Raw genomic sequence first — 17,938 nt, forward strand, 5'->3', positions numbered from 1 at the left:
CGTGCTGAATGCAGTCAGGATTTCAGGAGGCTGGAGCCTGGTGTTCACCTCAGCTGGGCAGCTGTTTCCTTGGCGGTAAGGACAAGGGTTCAGCCCTCTTGGGGACTTGGGGGTGGAGGAGAGAAGCTTCCCTTTGGGTCCCCAAGAAACAAGGGCCAAGGAGCTGGGGACAACTTTACTAAATGCATCAGCATAGGGCAACTCCAGACATTAGAGGTCACCCCTCCCTCCATCCATCCCTCCTTCCATCTATCAGTCCCTCCAGCTCTCAGAGGAGGGTGTCTCCAGGAGGGTGGCTCCCAGCTGGGCATACAGACTGTTTTGGCAGGGGCACGTGGCAGGACTGATGGGTTTCATGGGGTAAAGGGAGCCCTGATGAGAGGGAACTGTGCAGACATTAATTAGGCAGTCAGTGAGATCCTCAGGTGCCAATAACTCAGCAGAAGCACTGGGCCATTTGCGTGCAGGGGATGACAAGTGATCATGTCCCAGAAACAAGAAGTGACCCCCCCGCTGTCCCTCCTTGCCCCTTTGGTTGGGTTCCAGGGTCACTGCAGCTGGCAGGGCAGGGGCTGGCAGTGGGGGGCTGTGTGAAAACCCCCTCCTCTTCCACCAAAGCAGGTGGAAGGAGATAAAAAGGAAGGGGAAGAAGGAGGAGGGAGCAGAACTGAGGAGCAAAATCAGCTGCACTACAAAACGCCCTGAGCAGTCACTTGTGCTTGAGGCCATCCCTGCTGTGTGGCCAAGTGGCTTTTTCCAGGCCTGACAAGAGAAGCCCAGAGAGGTGGAAAGGGGGATGTGGGTGAGGGGAGGAGGGAGACGGCTCCAGTTTGAGCCTCAATAGGTTTCAGAGGCATTTCGGGGATGAAAGCTGCCCTGGGGCCCCTCCCAGCGAGCAGCAGTGCTGTGGGTACGCTGCGGGCATCGTGTTTGGCTGGCTGGCGGCTTCCTTGGTACGCTGAAAATGGTATTAAAAAAAGAAAAGGAAAAAAAAGCAAAACCTACAACAACAAAAAATATAGCACCAACCCCCCTCGCTCCCCCCCCCCCAACACCCCCTTATCTCCACCACCCAACAACAACCAAGAAAGGCAAAATCTTTCACAAGCCCGGAAGATGTCACCATAGAAACAGAAATCAGACCCACTCCACGGATCCTGCCGCCTGGGAAGGTGATAAAATGTTTTCTATCGATTGCTGTCGGGAAAGTCACTGCTGATAAGCCATCCGAGGAGAAATGGAGCAGGGATGTGGGGACGTGGGAGCTCTTCAAATGAGCCTCCAGATGGTCCCTCGGCTGCCCCTGTGCAGCGGTCGGGGACTGAGGGACCTTGGGCTGGCCAGGGGCAGCTGCTCTGCCCCAAGCTGGTGCCAGTGTGTGCAGCAGAGAGGTGTGAGTGTGCCATGCCTTTGGTGTGGCGATGTGAGCGTGCCCTGGCTGCTGTGAACACAAAGTGTAAAGCCCACTGTCTGCTTTCCCGCTTGCTTCTGCAGCAGAGCAGCTGTTCCTGGCTTTAATTTGAAAGAGGAGAGGTTCAGATTGGATATTAGGAAGAAATTCTTCCCCGTGAGGGTGGTGAGGCTCTGGCACAGGTTACCCAGAGAAGCTGTGGCTGCCCCATCCCTGGAAGTGTCCAAGGCCAGGTTGGATGGGGCTTGGGGCAACCTGGGTTAGTGGAAGGTGTCCCTGCCCATGGCAGGGGGGTGGAATGAGATGGTCTCAAAGGTCCCTTCCAACCCAAACCATTCCCAAACAATTCTATGAAAAACATCAGGGGAGATGAGCCTTCCCCTGGCTCCCGTTGTGGCAGCACCACAGTTGCCCCTTGCCCCCCTTTGGTTGGTGTCACTGTGATAATCCCCGTGGTGCCTTCCAGCCCTCTGCCCTCCCAGAGCCCAGATCCCCAGTCCCTGTTTGCACACTGGTGGCTGCTCTGCAGCTGGGAGCATCCCTGTGGCTGTGGCGCCGGCTGGGAGGTGTGGGATCTTCCCGGCAGCTCTTCCCAGGGCGCCACACAGCACCGGGGCCTGGCTCGAGCGCCCTTTGAAGAGATGGAAAATCCTATTATCTGCTCATTCTTCTCGCAGTGTGAAGCCTCAGAGCATTCAGCAGCAGTCGAGTGTGGTCTGCTGCCTGCAGGCTGGTGCTGCCTCTGCTCCCACCCACAAGGGAAGCTCTCTGGGTCACTAAAGATGGGCTTCACTTTCCCATCCCCTGATCCATGCACCTTCCAAAACCCCTGATCCACACCCCTTCCCATCCCCTGATCCATGCAAGGGCTCGGGGATACAGCTGTCCCCACAATACCATGTGCAGCATCCAGCAGTGGGGTGCAAAGGACATGCAGGGAAGCAGGGTGGGGGGCTGTGTGCTGATCCCCTGCTCCGTGGGGAGCCGAGGCTGCTGCTCCAGCCTGCAAATCCTCACGTCATTAGGGCTGGGAAGGTGTAACCCATCTCACATCCTTCATCCCTGCGGCAGCTTTGCTGCCAGTAATTGGCAGCAATAAAAGAGGCGGTTAATCCAGGGCAGCGTGGGATGCAGGCACAGGGATGTCTGCGGTGAAAGGCACCCTGGAAAGGAGGGGCTGAGGAGGAATATGCTCCTGGGCACAATTTACAGCCCTGGAGAGCTGGTTGGATGCCACAGGGAGCATTTGCTGGGGATTTTGTTAATGATGTAGGCGCAGCCTTCCCAGCTTGGCCTGTGCTAAAGCCCTGGCTCACACAAGCTGAGGCTCTTTGGCTTGAACTTAGACCAGCTGCTTTCCACTGGCTGGTGGATTTTTGTCTTGTTACTGGGTGGTTCCATGCGGGAGATGAACAAAGGAGAAGTTAGTGGGTGATTTCACCTTGGGGTTTCTTCTTTTGGAGGAGGAAGGAAGGGTTAAACCGTGTCTTGTTACTGAGTTATTTTAGGATAGTAGCACTGAAGGGACTGCAAGAGGATTTGTCTGCACATGGGAAGATGGAATTTAATCAATATTGACAAGAGCCATTCACCAAAACAGGCTCATTCGCTAATGAAAGCCAGACCTGGTGTCTCCCAGGGGAAGGACGGCTTTGGGAAAGAGGGGAAGGAGGCACTGGGAAAGACACGGCTCCCACTCCCATGCTCCTGGTTCTTATGAAACCAGGCTGCATTTGGGATTGATTTTCCCAGCACAGAAAGACTTTGGCTTGTTTGCCTTGCAGCTGCAGGATGTCCAGGACTGGCCTCTGTGGCCACAAAGCAACGTCCCCATCCCTGCCTAAGGATCTGGGTCCATGTCACCCCCCAGGCACCGGTGTCACAGAGTCAGGCAAAGGCTGAGATGTGTGTGGTGACAGCAGAGCCAGTCTGATGGCTTGGGGGGCAGGAGGGCAGAATGGGGGCACAGGGCTTTGCCCTACAGCTCAGGTTAGAACTGGGATTCCCCACACAGTGAAGTCTCCTTCCATGAGTAGGGATGTTTCCATCCCAGCCTTGTAATCTGTTGGGTTTTCTGGCACCTGTTTAACTCAAACACCCATGGGTGCGGTGGGAGAAGACTGTTTTTGTCAGTTGTTTGTTTTCCCCTCTATCCTTGCAATGAGAAGCAGAAAATAGTCACGAAACTTCTGAGACCAGCCCCTCTCGACAATGTACCACATGGAGAAGAAACCTGATTTCTGTAGCTGGCAGCTGATATTTCCCATGGCTGCCAGCTCTGTGTCCTGGAACCAGGCTGAGCTCACTATCCCACAGTGGTCAGAAAGTCCTGACATTTACCCCCTATGCATCCCTACATTCCTGGAACACCATGGAAGACAGAGATCCAGGCATCACTGTGCTCCATCGCAGCACCGGTGGGGAGCATCGACCGGTCTCTGCTGTGAGGAGGAGTCGGCTTAATTTGTTGGGCACTTTTTTTTCCTTCTAAAAGGCAGCACCGCATCCCCCAGCCTTCTGGTGCAGCCGCGGGGCTGTTCCCGGAGCGTGGGGGCTGAGAGGGATGCAATTGGAAAAAAGGAAGATTTTGATCCCCTGCCAAGCCCGCACAATCCCATCCAAGTTCACACTGGCAGATAATGAGCTTTAATGAGCAGGCCACACTAATTGGTAAGTGATCCCAGAGCCGTCTGTGGCAGAGGCGAAGGAAGAGCAGTGGCAGCTCCGGGCGAGGAGGGGGTCGGGGCTGTGCAGCCCGCGGCGCTCCAGAGGGCAGGGGCTGCCGGGGCTGGGAATGCCAACAACCAAGGCTCTGCCTGCCCCCACGGGGTGCTGCCTGAGGGTCTGCAAGCAGGACCGTGAGAGGCATTGCTGGATCTGTTCCTTGGAGCTCAGCTGTATCCTGGGATGCAGCAGCAGCAGCGTGGCCAGCAGGTAGAGGGAGGGAGGGGATTCTGCACCTCTGCTCTGCTCTGGAGTAGGTAGCTGGGCGCAGCTCTGGCACACCCAGCATCAGAAGGACATGGACCTGCTGGAGAGAGTCCAGAGGAGGCCATGGAGATGCTCCCAGGGCTGGAGACCCTCTGCTATGGAGACAGGCTGGAAGAGCTGGGAGTGTTCAACCTGGAGAAGAGAAGGCTTTGGGGAGACCTTAGAGCCCCTTCCAGTGCCTAAAGAGGCTCCAAGAGAGCTGGAGAGGGACTTGGGACAAGGCCATGGGGTGACAGGACAAGGGGGAATGGCTCACGCAGACAGAGGGCACGGTTAGATGGGATATTAGGAAGAAATTCTTGGCTGTGAGGGTGGTGAGGCCCTGGCACAGGTTGCCCAGAGAAGCTTTGGCTGTCCCATCCCTGGGAGTGTCCAAGGCCAGGTTGGACGGGGCTTGGAGCAACCTGGGCTAGTGGAAGGTGTCCCTGCCCGTGGCAGGGGGGTGTGAATGAGGACGGATGGTGTTAATCGGAGGCATTCCTAAGGCAGTCCTAATCGAAGATCATTGTAAATTCCCCTCTCAAATGGAGTGGAAAAATGCTATTAAGCTAATATAACATCACCGGGGAAGGACGTTCTGCCGCCGAGGTCTCCAGGGAATCGGGCTGTAATGAGGGGAAGGAGCAGGAGATGACAGCAGCCAGCATGCTTGGGGCAGTGGGAGCTGCTCAGGACCACCCAGCCCTGCTTTGCTGTGCCCTGCCTCAGTTTCTCCAGGTGGCCAAGGGGCACTGAGCTCTGCTCCAGCAGCCAGGAGCTGCTGGAAGCTCCTGGGAGCTGGTGGAAGGGCTTGTTTCCCATGGACCCACTGCACAGTTTGGGGAAACTGAGGCAGGGGAGAGCTTGCCAGAGTCACACAGGAGACCAAGAACAGTAGCCAAATCCTGCATCCCCTGGATACCTCAGTGCCACATTGTCTAAGAAAAAGGGGTACAAGGCACATCATTTAAATAGAAACATGTCCAGGAGGCCAGTTGGAGCAAGAGGCTCCAGGGAGAGCTTAGAACACCTTCCAGTACCCAAAGGGGCTACAAGAAAGCTGGAGAGGGACTTTGGACAAGGGCATGGAGTGACAGGACGAGGAGGAATGGCTTCCCACTGACAGAGAGCAGGGTTAGATGGGATATTGGGAAGAAATTCTTCCCTGTGAGGGAGGTGAGGCTCTGGCACAGGTTGCCCAAAGAAGCTGTGGCTGCCCCATCCCTGGAAGTGTTCAAGGCCAGGTTGGACAGGGCTTGGAGCAACCTGGGCCAGTGGAAGGTATTCCTCCCCATGGATTGGAACTAGATAGTTTTGATAGTCCAATCCAATTCTGTGATTCTGTGTTGGACAATGCGATGCCAGCTGATTTTGGCAGTGCCCAGGGAGGGGTGAGGACCTTCATCAGCTGTCTGGGGGTGCAGGGCTGGTGAAGGTGAGCTCTGCCAGCACCCCAAGGGATAGGGCAGGGGATGGAGGAGCACGAGCCTCATTAGCACCATTGCAGAGTCATTGTTAGATGGGACCACCTGCACCCAGAGATGCTCAGGCACCCCGGGCTGTGAGCAGGAGCCTGGGAACACCCCAAGGAGCATAGGAGTGGCCTGGCCCAGCTGCAGGCGCTCTGCCAGGTCTCTGCAGCAGCCGTGCTCCCTTCCAACACTAAGTGGCAGCCTCTGCCCAGCTTTGGGGCAGCCCCTGGCAGCACCGGGGCAGCGGAGTCTGGACAGCAGCATCCTCCAGGGGGGCTGCAGCATCCTCTGGGTGGGCTACAGCATCCTCTGGCTCCCAGGACTCTCAGCCTGACTGAGAGCTGCCTGGGTGCAGACCACACCGGGGGTCCTGCCAGGGGACATCTTCACCCACACAGCCTCGGGTGCCAGGCTGAGCCCTGCGCGGGGTCAGATCGGGTCAATGCCGCCTGCTAGGAGGGAGACAAGATGCAGAGTTGGCAGCTGTTGGTACCATCTGCTGAATTAGAATCACAATCCACTAAACAAACACTGTCTTGGGATAAAAACGTGCTGCTTAAGGCAAGGAGGTATTTCTGCTGCAGGTATTGCTGTGACCTGGGAACCCACCACGGGGATTTGCGGTGTTATCAAGAAGCACAGGGATAGAAATGAGTCCTGGGAGCTGCATCCTGCCTGTGCCTGTCAGTGTGTCCGTGATTATGGAAGCACACTGGGGCTTGTGCTGTATAAAGTGCTGACACTTCAGGGAGAGGCTGCTCTGGATTTTCTGTAGCATAGAATGGGGGGAAAGTGAAATAAAAATAGGTCATGGGGGTTTTGGTGGAAGGCAGCAGTTCAGCCCAGCATGGGTGATCAAAGAGATGGGCAGCGTGACACAGGGCAGCCCTGGCTCCCTCCCAGGCATTGTCCTTGGCACAATGACAAATTTTATCCTTGGGAATTGCACCCAGCTTGCCAAGATATCCCTGTGCAGAGCAGAAGCCCTTGCTCCCACACCAAGCTGCTGTTGGTCCCACAGCCTGTCCTGCACCATCAGGGCACAAAATGCTGTGTGGGAGGTCAGGATCTTCCCCCAGTCCTGATCCACCTCAGCACATGCAGGTAATACAATCCTGCATGGACCTTAAAAAAGAGAATCATAGACTGCTTTGGGTTGGAAGGGACCTTAAAAGGTCATGTAGCCCAACCCCCTTTCAATGACCAAGGACACCTCTAACTAGATCAGGTTTCTCAGAGCCTCGTCCAACCTGACCATGAATGTTTCCAGGGATGGGGCACCCACAGCTTCTCAGGGCAACCTGTGCCAGTGTTTTACCACCCTCACTGCGAAAATACCTTCCTTATATCTAGCCTAAATCACCACTCTCTCACACAGCAGGCTGCATGTATATGCACTTCAACTCTGCAGTCATCTAGAGGGGTACGTGCAACCCACAGGGCTGCAGGTGTTTTTTTCCCCTGGGCTGTGGACAGGTACAGCTGTTGTTCACTCAGGGACACCGCGGCTTTTGGCAGCACAGAGGGTCCTATCCAGCCCCTGCTCCCTGGAGCTGGCGCGGCCGCTCCGCAGCTGCGAATCCCGATAAAGCACGTCCCGGCTCTCCGGCCGCCAGCTCAGCGCGTGTGAGCCCCTCGGTGCCGGTGCTTTGTCACAGCTAAGCGCTCACGCCGGGTTTGTCACAGCTGAGTCGGCTGGCACACGCTCCCCTCCACATTTATCCCTTCCAATTTTGGAGCAACCAGCCGCTCGGAACCGTTCGCCCGACTGCAAACAGCCCGGGGCTGAGCTCGGTGCCTGCTCACCCCGTCCTGCACCGCCCACGCTCTGCAAGGATCCGTGTCCTGCAGGACAAACGGGATACATGCTAGAACACGTCAAAATCCAGCCTCCAGCAGGCCTGGGAGGTCTCCGGGGAGTTCTCTTCTCCCTGGGATACAGCGATGGGATGAGTGGGAATGAATCATAGAATCCCCAAGTCCCACCTTTGAATGGTTCAAAGGTGTGTTAGAGATGTTTAGACCGGACATTTGGAAGCATTTCTCTCTGGAGAGGGTGGTCAAACCCTGGAACAGGCTTCCTACAATGGTGATCAATGCCCCAAGCCTGTCAGTGATCAAAAAGCACTTGGAAAATTCATTCAGCACTTGGAAAACTCATTCAATAACATGCTTTAGCTTTTGGTCAGCCCTGAAGCGGTCAGGCAGTGGGACCAGATGATCATTGTAGGCCCTTTCCAGCTGAAATGCTATCCTATCCTATCCTATCCTATCCTATCCTATCCTATCCTATCCTATTCCATATTTCAAAACTCATTCCCACTGCCACCTTGAACCCCCTTCCTCTTCACATATCTCCCTCCTCCCTATGCCCGAGCTCAGGCTGCTGCACTATTTCCATGGCTGCCAGACGATTTGTGGCCTCCTGCCACCGCTCAGAGGACAGAGATGCTCAGATGAACCATCCAGCATCTCCCCCACACACCCCCCCAGAGTAAATCAGCACAGCACCGGCGATTCCAGCCAGGCTGAGCTGATTTATGCCGGCAGAAGGACACTCCGAAGCACGGCTGTGATTTAGCATTCCCATTAGGACCTGGCCACTTCTGCAGAAGAGGTGCAGCAGGTCAGTTTGTCTCCTCATGGAGAGAGGGATGCAGTGATGAGCAGTGATGGCACTGGCAGCTGGCTGTGCTGCTGCTCCCTGGATGACTCCAGCAGGATCAGTGCTCCGAGAGCACAGCTTCATCCCAGGAAGGTAAAACCTCCTCTGTGATTTACAGCAGGCAGGAGTTGCCAGTCCCATCTGCTACCCCAGGCTCTACTCTCTTTTTTATTAAAGTATGAAAGCTAATGTGAGAAACAACAGAGATGCAGGAAAAGTGTCTTCTGTGGGCACGGTTCTTGGGGAGGGAAGAGCTGCAAGGCAGTGGGAGCTGAATTTACCTCCACGGGAGCCCTGAAGAAGATGAGAATCATTTTGTAAAAGGGAGAATGAGGCAGACAAGCCAAAAACATCACTCAGAAAAAAAAAATCTCCTCTCTGCTCTCTCATCCTCCTTTCCTGATCCTTCCTCTGGTCTCCACACACACTCAGGGCATTTTGCCCTATGTGATGCTCGGCAGCTGGTGCTCAGCCACATAAATCACCCCTTGGCCTGGCTAACAAATGACTAAACAACTACAAAGGCACTTTGCAGCATCATTTTTTTTCACCAGCTTTAGCAGCAGACTGGCTTTTACAGCACAGCTCTCCCTTCCGTTGCTTTATCCAGCCTTCATAATGTACCACCCCCTCAAGAAAAAAGAGGAAAGCAGTTCAAAACCAGGCTATTGCAGAGAAATGGCTCCCACATGGAAAATGGCTCCTCCAGGGGTGCTGCAGCCCCCCATGCTCCTATGGAAAGGCCAATTGGAGCTGGGAAAGCACTCATGGGAGTGCTCAGGTAGGAGGTTTGCTGCTCTTTTGGGGTGCCGAGGCTTGGAGCAGCCAGTGCTCAGCTTGGTGTGGGGTCTGCAGGTCCCACTGGTGGGAAGAGGTTGCTGGAAATGAGGAAAACCTCTCTGGAGGATGCCTCTCCCATCTTTTCTGGGCACCCCAAAGGCTGGTTTACTCATTCATGGCAGCATTGCTGCTGGGAGCTGTGCATCTTGCACATCTTTCCTTCTTGTCAGCACCATCACCAGGATGCTCCATCTTTATCCCTGGAGGTGGGAGACCCAGAGGGACACACTGTCCCTACCACCACTCACCTTGCAGGGCCCTCCCAGCACTCTCTTCCTGGGACAATTTAGTGATGTTTCAGTACCTTTTTGCAGCTCGTTGTGACAAATGTCCCCAGGTTGGTTTTTTAGTGCTTAAACGTGTTATATATTTGCCGGTGTGCCTGGGTGGCAGCCCATGGTGGGGTTTTGCGGGTTATCCATCCTCCCTTTTCTCTCCTTTCTGCTGATGGCAGGATCAGGCTGAGCCACCAGCTCCTCTCCACAGTTGTCCCCAAGCTCAGTGCTGTCACTGACTGTGTTTGGAGGGCGAGAGGGGAGCTGGGGGGGAGAGGAGCTGCGAGTTCTGGGAGGACACAGGGCATCCCAGGGACATCCCCAGCCCCATGGCAAGGTTTGACCTTCATGGGCCAAATCTTCTCTCTTTTTCCACCTCCCTCCTCCTTCCATTTCTCCAAGAAAACAAAACTTCAGTGGTTTGTCTCACACAGAGGTTGGGCTGGGGCGATGCTGTGCCAGCAGCCACAGCCTTGGAGAGCCAGGGACACGCTGTCCCTCCAAGGGAATTCCCTGAAAATTCAAGGCCAGGCTGGCACTGTGTCTGGCATGCTCAGAGGAGGCTGGATTTACTTCTGACCATAATAATCATGTAATGCCACAGCCTTGCCATGTGCCCTTGGTCATACCCCTTGTTCCCGATGTTCCCCAGCGCTGATGATGCTGTTGGAGACCGTGGGTGAAAATATAAGCATGATGGAGGGATGGAGCAGGAGGCTGCTGGCCACACACTGTGCTCCTGGCAAGACTGGGAGCCGCAGACGTGTCACACCGTTTCTCCCTCACGGTCTCCAGGATTAGCTTAATAGCACAGGGAAATAACAGGATGAAAAATTCGCTCCCCTCCAAGCACTAAAAGCCAAGTTTCAAGGTTAATTGTCTGCCCTGTAGGAATAGCTTTTACACACTGCGAGGGGCTTAATTAGTGTCATTTTAGCCAAGCAGAGAGAGCGTGCCCTGGGCCCATACTGCATGCCCCCAAGCCTATTTTCCTCTCCATGAGAGATGATGGATTGCAGGCAGCTTCCCTCCACCAGCACTCAGCAGGGACAGTTTTGGGGCTGATCGTGGAACCCTGAGATGCTCCTTGGCAGCTGCTGCAACCCCGAGCCCCACCCCTGCACCCACTGCACCCTTGGGTCCTGCACTGATGTGCTGCAAAGTGGCTGGATCCTGCCTCTGTCCCCACATGCACCCCTGTCCCCCCCTGGCCAGGAGCACCCATCCCCATGGAGCACCCGTCTGGAAGAAAAAGCACATGCTGCCAGGCTTGGCTTTAAGGAGAGTACAAGGAGATGGAGGAAATTTCTTTCCCCAGTTAGGGTTGTCCTGCGTGTCCCTACCAGCTGCAGGACACGACTGCTCTCCGTGCAGCCAAGGTTTGTTTTCAGCCCAACACCAATCCCCAGCAGCCAGAGCGAGGCCAGACATCATCCGGCACCAAGGGAGGAGGAGAGGAAACTGGATACCAGTTGCCAACCCCTGTTGCCAGCAGCGGGGTCTCTGGTGGCACAGAGGCAGCCAATCCATAGGGTGATCCAGGGCTGTCCCAGCCCAGGGCAGCTGCTTCCCATTGGAGCATCCTTGGTAGTGGGCAGGGAGCTCCCACGGAGGGTCCCTGTGCCCTGGCATGGATCCACTGGCAGCCCCTGAGTGAGGTTTCCCATCACCCAGCTTCCATCTTTGCCTGGTTCCAGCTTGCAGATCCCGCAGGGACAGACATGACCCTCTGTGCAATCCAGGCCAGGAGGCTCTCCGGGATGCCAGCCCATCTGGGCTGGAGCAGACCTTGGAGAAGAGCAGCCTGTTGAGATTTAAAGTTTTCCCCATGTTGCAGAAATCATGGCAGATCCCACTAAACCCATCTGGTGGTAAAGCTTCCTCATTCCTGCTCCAGCCACACTTCCAGCTGGGCTGTCCTCCTCCCACCCCTGTTGTGCCCACATCCCACACCTTGCCATGGGCCTGGTGGATGCTGGATCCACCCCATACTCCCAGCCCTGCTCCAGCTTCTCCTCCCCCCTCTGCCCTTTGGATTTAATTTCTCCCTGGCAGACGATGTCCAAACAGGGTCCCAGGGGCTCCCCACCAGCAGCAACAAACCACAGCAGAAAACATCCATCCCGACAGACAGGGCTGGCACAGACAGACAGACAGACAGAGCCCCCACACCCCTGCCCAGGCAGTGACCCAGAGCCCAGCTGCTTCCCTTTTTTATAAGGATCTGCAAAAATATCCCAGTTCTTGGTGAGTGGGGGATTCTGCAGGCAGACATCCTGGCAAATGGGACGTCTGGGGTAAGCTGCCTCCAGCCGGTGTGGGAAGGAGGGATGCATGGAAGAGGGCATGGAGACAGCATCTTTAGCAATAGAGGGATTAAACACCTTAAACCTTAAGCAAGGTGCTTTGGCTTAGGTGGGGAAACCCCAGAACTTTTGCTTCTGGCCCTGTTTTCTACAATCAAAGATCAGTTTGGGCTGAAAAGGTGAAGGAAGAGAGGTAAAAAGTTGGCTTCGGCAGTTTCTTTTTGCTGAAGCCACTTGACACCCAGCAGTGGCACCCAGCAAAGGCACCCAGCTCCCAGTCTGCCTACAGGGAAGATTATGGCAGCAAAAACTGGTTACTCAATTTGGGGGGGCAAGAGGGGGTAGGGGCAAGGGCCAAGGCAGGAGCCCTCCCTGTCCTTTGGCCGGGTTGGTGGGGCATCTGGCACTCATGGCTCACCCTCCCCTCCTGCCACTGCAGCTCAGGACTCACAGTGGTGAGAAGTGATGTATTTTTAATTTGTTTAAGGGAATTAAGCTCATCTGTGTCTGACTGCTCACATCACCTCCACTTTCATTAATTTCTGAGCTGCTTGCTTGGATTCCTCTGGCTCTGGCAGGGGTTTGGCATCGCAGGGAGACCAATTTCCTGCAAATTCAACAAATGTTGAATCTGGAGAGCAGCAGGAGATCTCATTTGCCCCATCTGCACAGTGGGGGTACTTTTGGTTCCTCACCACATCAGCTCCATTAGGACATTCTGCCTCATGACCAGCCACTGGTTCAGGAATGGCATGGGGAATTCGCTGTGCCAGCAGCTGACAGTGCTTGGTCCTGGGCTGCAGCCGAGCGGGACCGGTTCATCCCGACAGAGGAAAGTGTCTGGCCAAAGGTTGGGTGGAAGTGGAGCAGAAAGCCCCCAGGATGCAGCAAGGAGAAAGTGGGAAAGGCTCTGCTGAGCTTCTACACTCCTTCTCTTTTAATATCAATCCAGCCTGGGGCAAGCACAATGCCCAGAGTGGGGAAGCTCCCTGCTCCAGGTGCTGCTGTGTCCCCCACTGGTAGAATGCAAGAGCAGAGCTCTTGCTCATCCTGTGCTCCTGGCATCCCCAGCCTTCTTTCCAGGTCCTCAACCTCCTTCCTGGGGTCTCTGACCCTCTTCTCAGGGTCCCCAACCATCTTCCCATCTTCCTTTTGAAATGCTTCTGTGATGCAGCTCGTAAACAGAGACAAAAGCAGAGGGGAAAGAAGAGATAAGATAAAAATAACTGCTGCGGGAGTGGGTTTGAAGTAAATAACAGGAAAACATCAAAGAGGAGGGAGAGTGATGCTCTGAGGAGGTATTTATAGCCAACTCTGTGGTTCCTCAGGACAGACCTGCGTGCCCCCCATGGAAGCCTCTTCCCTGGCCCCCTCAACTGTGTGTTTGTGTCCCAGAAAAGCACGTCAACCCTTGCCCAGGTTTTTTTCGTGTGGATTCAGGGGCAGAACACATCCCCACAGCTTTTAGAGACCACTCAGGAAAGGCTGATGCCCCGTATAGGCTCTGAGCCCAGCCCTCTGCGGCACTGAGCACTGGGATCAGGTACCTGCTGTGGGAGCTGTCACGTGGGGCACGAAGCAGCCTCCACTTCCAGGCTTTTCCCCCCTCCAAGTCCTCGATGAGGGTTTTTTTTCTCCCCAGAGGCCTCCTGCGTGTCACATCTGAGAGCAAGGCTGATTGCCTGGGAAAAGCTGGTCGCCAGTGGAGTGAGGGATGAGAGATGGCCGTGGAGGGGATGCTGGGTGCGGTGACTCAGCTCCCTCTATCATCCCTGCTGTGCCGAGCATTAGGCATCTGGATGGCTCGGCATCCAAAATCTGGCTGCTCAGATAATGGGGACACCCTAATTAGATGTCTCTGGAGCAATGCACCATATCCCTGGGCTGATGATGTGCAGAAATGTTTCTGGAGGCTGGTTCAGCCCTCTGCAGCTTGCACCCTACAGGCAAAGGCACCGGGGGTGCACAGGGTGGTTTGTAGGCGCACAGAGGACCTGGAGATGCAGGAAGTGATAGGGAAAGCTGCTCAGTCTGTTTGGATGGATGCAGGGTTGTTCCCACCCCCAGCATGGGACATGACCCCCCAGGGGCCAGGGGATATGGTAACAGTGACCTTTACAGCTGCTTCCTGCTTTGGAAAGTCCCAGCTTCTCTTATAGCATCTGTCCCCGTGAAAGGTACTTTGGAGGGATTTAAAAGGTTTGGGGGATTTAGGGCTTTGGGGGAGAACAGATTGGCACTAAACCCTCCAGCCAGCTGTGCAGAGTCAGGACCTTTTCGAGAAGGGAAAGCTGAGGGATTTCCACCCTCCTGGAGTCCCAAAATGTCCTCCCTTCTTGCAGCCATCTCCCAGGCTCGGGGAGCAGCCGCTGCTCTGACGGGCTGCAGTACCTCTGCACACCCTCGCTGCTGCTCTCTAATCAGACACAGGGTTTGCAATTAAGCGACACAGAGTACCCTGGGGACAGAACCTGCTGTTTGAGCCCAGCTCAGATGAGTTTGGGGAGGGAGAGACCTGATTTCCCACTTAGCAGACAGGTCACGATCAGTGGATTCATTGATCCCAGAAAGCAAAGCCTCCGCTTCATTAGAGACATGCTGGTGATGAACGTGGCCTTAGGGAGCAGGGAAGCTGTGTGAATCCTTCCCTAAATGTTATCTCCACAAGGCTCAGAGTGCAGATGTCGGGAAGCTCCTCCGACAGCACAGCTTCTTTAGGAGGGAGCCTGCTCCTTCCCACTGAGCCCATCACACGTGCGGCTCCAAGGGGCATCGGAGCTCGCTGGAAATGCTGAGGCTGGAAAAATGCACCTTGTGCCTCTGTGTCTGTCCCGACCCTTTCCGTGGTTTCCCCACTGATGTGTGATGAGGGCAGGATGCCCTGGGTTAAAGCAATGCAAGCTGTGGCTGTGCCAGGGCAGAGCACCTGGGTGAGACCCATGGGGTGCTCCAGAGCTTCGACGTAAGGTGTACCTGGAGTCAGCAGGGGATCCCCAGAGTCAGGGGGTTGGCAAGAGATGTTCACCCATGAGCATGGACATGGCAATACCTTGCAGAGCTGGTTGAGGTGCAGGCAGCACAGGCAGGGCAGAGAACAGGCAGCCCTGGGCAATCGGGCACACTGATGCCGGGCAAGACCCCAGTGCAAGGTCCTGCCTGCTGTGCTCTCAAACCAGGACCATGTGTACACAAAACGTTCTGGCTGTAACAGCCAGATCCTGCTCTGTCCTCTGCTGCATTCCTGATTTTCCCTCCCCAGGCTGGCTCTCACGGATGGACATTGCCTTGCTGGCTCCTGCCAAGAGTTACTGGCAATAACTTCTCAGTGCCCTTCAGTGCAGCTGCTCGAGGCAGCAGATGGGGAGAGGGGCTGTAGCTGTGCCAGACTGGCTGCTCTGTGAGCCTGGTTCAGGATAAGCTGGGCTTATTCAAGTAGCTCCCAAAGTTCCCATTCCCTCTTGTAAATTCCTACTGAGATACTGGTGTAGTAACTGGGAGCACACCAGGAGCAGCTTCACTGAGGTGAGTGCTGCCCACGGGCTGGAGCAGGGCCCTGCACCGTCCCCTTCCCTGAATCACGACTCTGCACGATAACAACACCCACAGGCGAAAAGCAAGGGAAGGACTGTGAGCCTTCCACATGGAAATTTTGAAGGTTTTCCTGGTTCTCTGCATGAGGGGAACCACTCAGGGGATGTGGCTTTTAAAGAGGTTTTGCTCCAGGGAATCACACTGTGCTGCTGGTTCGGGGCAGGGATGTGTCATTCTGTTCCTGCAGGTGTTAGGACTTCTTTTTGCCAGTTCTTCCAAGAAAGCATTTCCCGTGGGCAAACCTGCCTGGCAGGATGCCCCAACGCCAACACAGGCATCCTCAGCTTTGACAAGCCTCCCACGCCGTGACACGTCCCCTTTGCAGGGGCAGATCCTGAGCTCCCAAGCATTTGGCTCTGGTTTTTGGCTCATGCTGATCCATGGACAAGCTGGAAGCAAAGCATCCTCTTCCCAGCTTGGCTGCCAGTTTGGGAGCATCTCAGGCTTTTGGAGAATTTAGGTACATGGAGGTGGTGTTGGTTGTTCTCTGCATCCCTTGATATTTAAGGGAACTCAAGGAACAGCGAGGGCATGGGAACAAGGAAAGGAGCAGATGCCTCTCTCAATTTACAGGGATCAGCAACTGAGCGAGTCCTCAGCATAACCAGGGTGTAACTGGGAGCAGAGTCTGCCTCACATACCATATGCTCCCAATCTACCACGTTCAATCAAGCCTAATAAAATTGATAGGGGAACATTGAAAATCTCGTGATTAATTCTTTATGATCTGTAATAGGGGAGCTGTGTGCCAATTACTCGAGTAAATCATTCATCAGAAAATAAATAGAGCTAACCTCCAGCACAAACACTAGAGGATTTCCACCAGGATTGCAGGTCTGGATTGCAGCATCGCACCGCTGGTGCCAGCACGTTATCTGATGGAGGACACAAGAGTAGCTGCAGTTTTGCTGCTTCTCCTCAAGGTCTCATCTCTGTGCTCCAGCACCATTTGTCATCCTTCACCGTGTGTTTCAATGCTCCGTCCTTGATATCCATGACCCACCAGTCCAGGCCCTTGCAGGTTTGCAAGGGTTAAACCCATAGGGATCAGCTTTATTTCAGGGCACATTTGAACACTGGGACCACGACACAGGAAAGGTGGCACAAAGGAATGGGAAAAGGGCCCAGACCCATGCTGTACCCATAGGACTTCTGTCAGCAAGGCACAAAGCTGGGGTGGGACCAGGCAGATTGCAAGCTTGGATACAAGAAACCAAGACTGCCAGCGAAAAGTGGCCCTTCCAAGGTCACTGGAGATAGCCAGAAAGACTGGCTCACTTGGCTGGAGCAGGGGGTGAGAGGGCAGCCACAGGAGCCACAGGCAAACAGGGGAGTTCATCAGCATGTCCTGCATCAGAGGATGGCAGCAAGAGTCACCTGAGGAGAGTGGAAGCTGTATGTCCTTTATATCCCTCATTTTCCTTTTTTTTTTTTTTCAGCAAGGAAATCAATCCTTTGGCCTGGAAACTTTCTCCTGAGCTTGTAAGGAGAGATGACCCTCTGTGCTGAAGTTACCTGGATGCAGTTTCCTGACCAATGTCCTATTTCTAAGGGAAACCCACCCAAGAGCACTCCCTGCCCTGGATTTCCACATGTTGGGAATTCCCTGGGCTGTGTTTGAAATGCTCCTGAGCAAACTGCAATCTCACCAAGCCAGTGTGTCCTACTAACACACATGTAGCATCCTTGACTGGACTGATGCAACTCCATATTCACCAGTGACCTCTTGGGACCATGGTGGGATTTCAAAGGGCACTGGGGAGTTCAAGCTGAGAAAAGATTTGGAACAGCTGAGGCATGCCCTCTTCCTGAGCCAAGTGCTTGGAAATGAAGAACTGGATAAAAGGCATGCCATGGGGAGAAGAGGAGGGATGGGAACATAAAGAAAAATCCAGTCCATGCAGAAAGCCCTCTTTGTCTCCTTCACAGCTGCAGGGATCTATCTAAGGTGGGATGAAGGCTAGTATGGAGAGGCCCTGCTGCCACAAACATCCCCTTTCCCTCTTACATGGAACATCTTCACCAGACAGGGGATTTGGCAGTGGGAATGGCGTGAGAGCTCAAGTGTCATTTCTTGCCCTAAATGCTGCTGAGATGGTGGTAGGACACTGGTCCTGCAGCACATACCTCCACTGGGGTGACAGGACAGACGTGTCCATGACAGCCCAGCTCTGCTGGCCTCAAACAAGGAGCCAGTGAGACAGCTCATCCCTCTGCACCTCCTCACTGTCCTCCATCCCTTAGCCAGACCCATTCCTCCTCCCACTGTGCCACAACATCCTTGTCCTTTCCCAGCTGGCAGCACTGGCATCACCAGGACATCTTCCCCTTGCAGTCGGGAGGACAGTTTGGAGGTTTCTCCCTGCTAATTCCCTCCCGGAGGGGACATTCATTGCTTTCCCCATGGC

Source organism: Pipra filicauda, unplaced genomic scaffold (assembly GCF_003945595.2).
Source record: "Pipra filicauda isolate LSUMZ 115617 unplaced genomic scaffold, ASM394559v2 scaffold226_size1812527_pilon, whole genome shotgun sequence".
In the NCBI taxonomy this organism is placed as follows: domain Eukaryota; kingdom Metazoa; phylum Chordata; class Aves; order Passeriformes; family Pipridae; genus Pipra; species Pipra filicauda.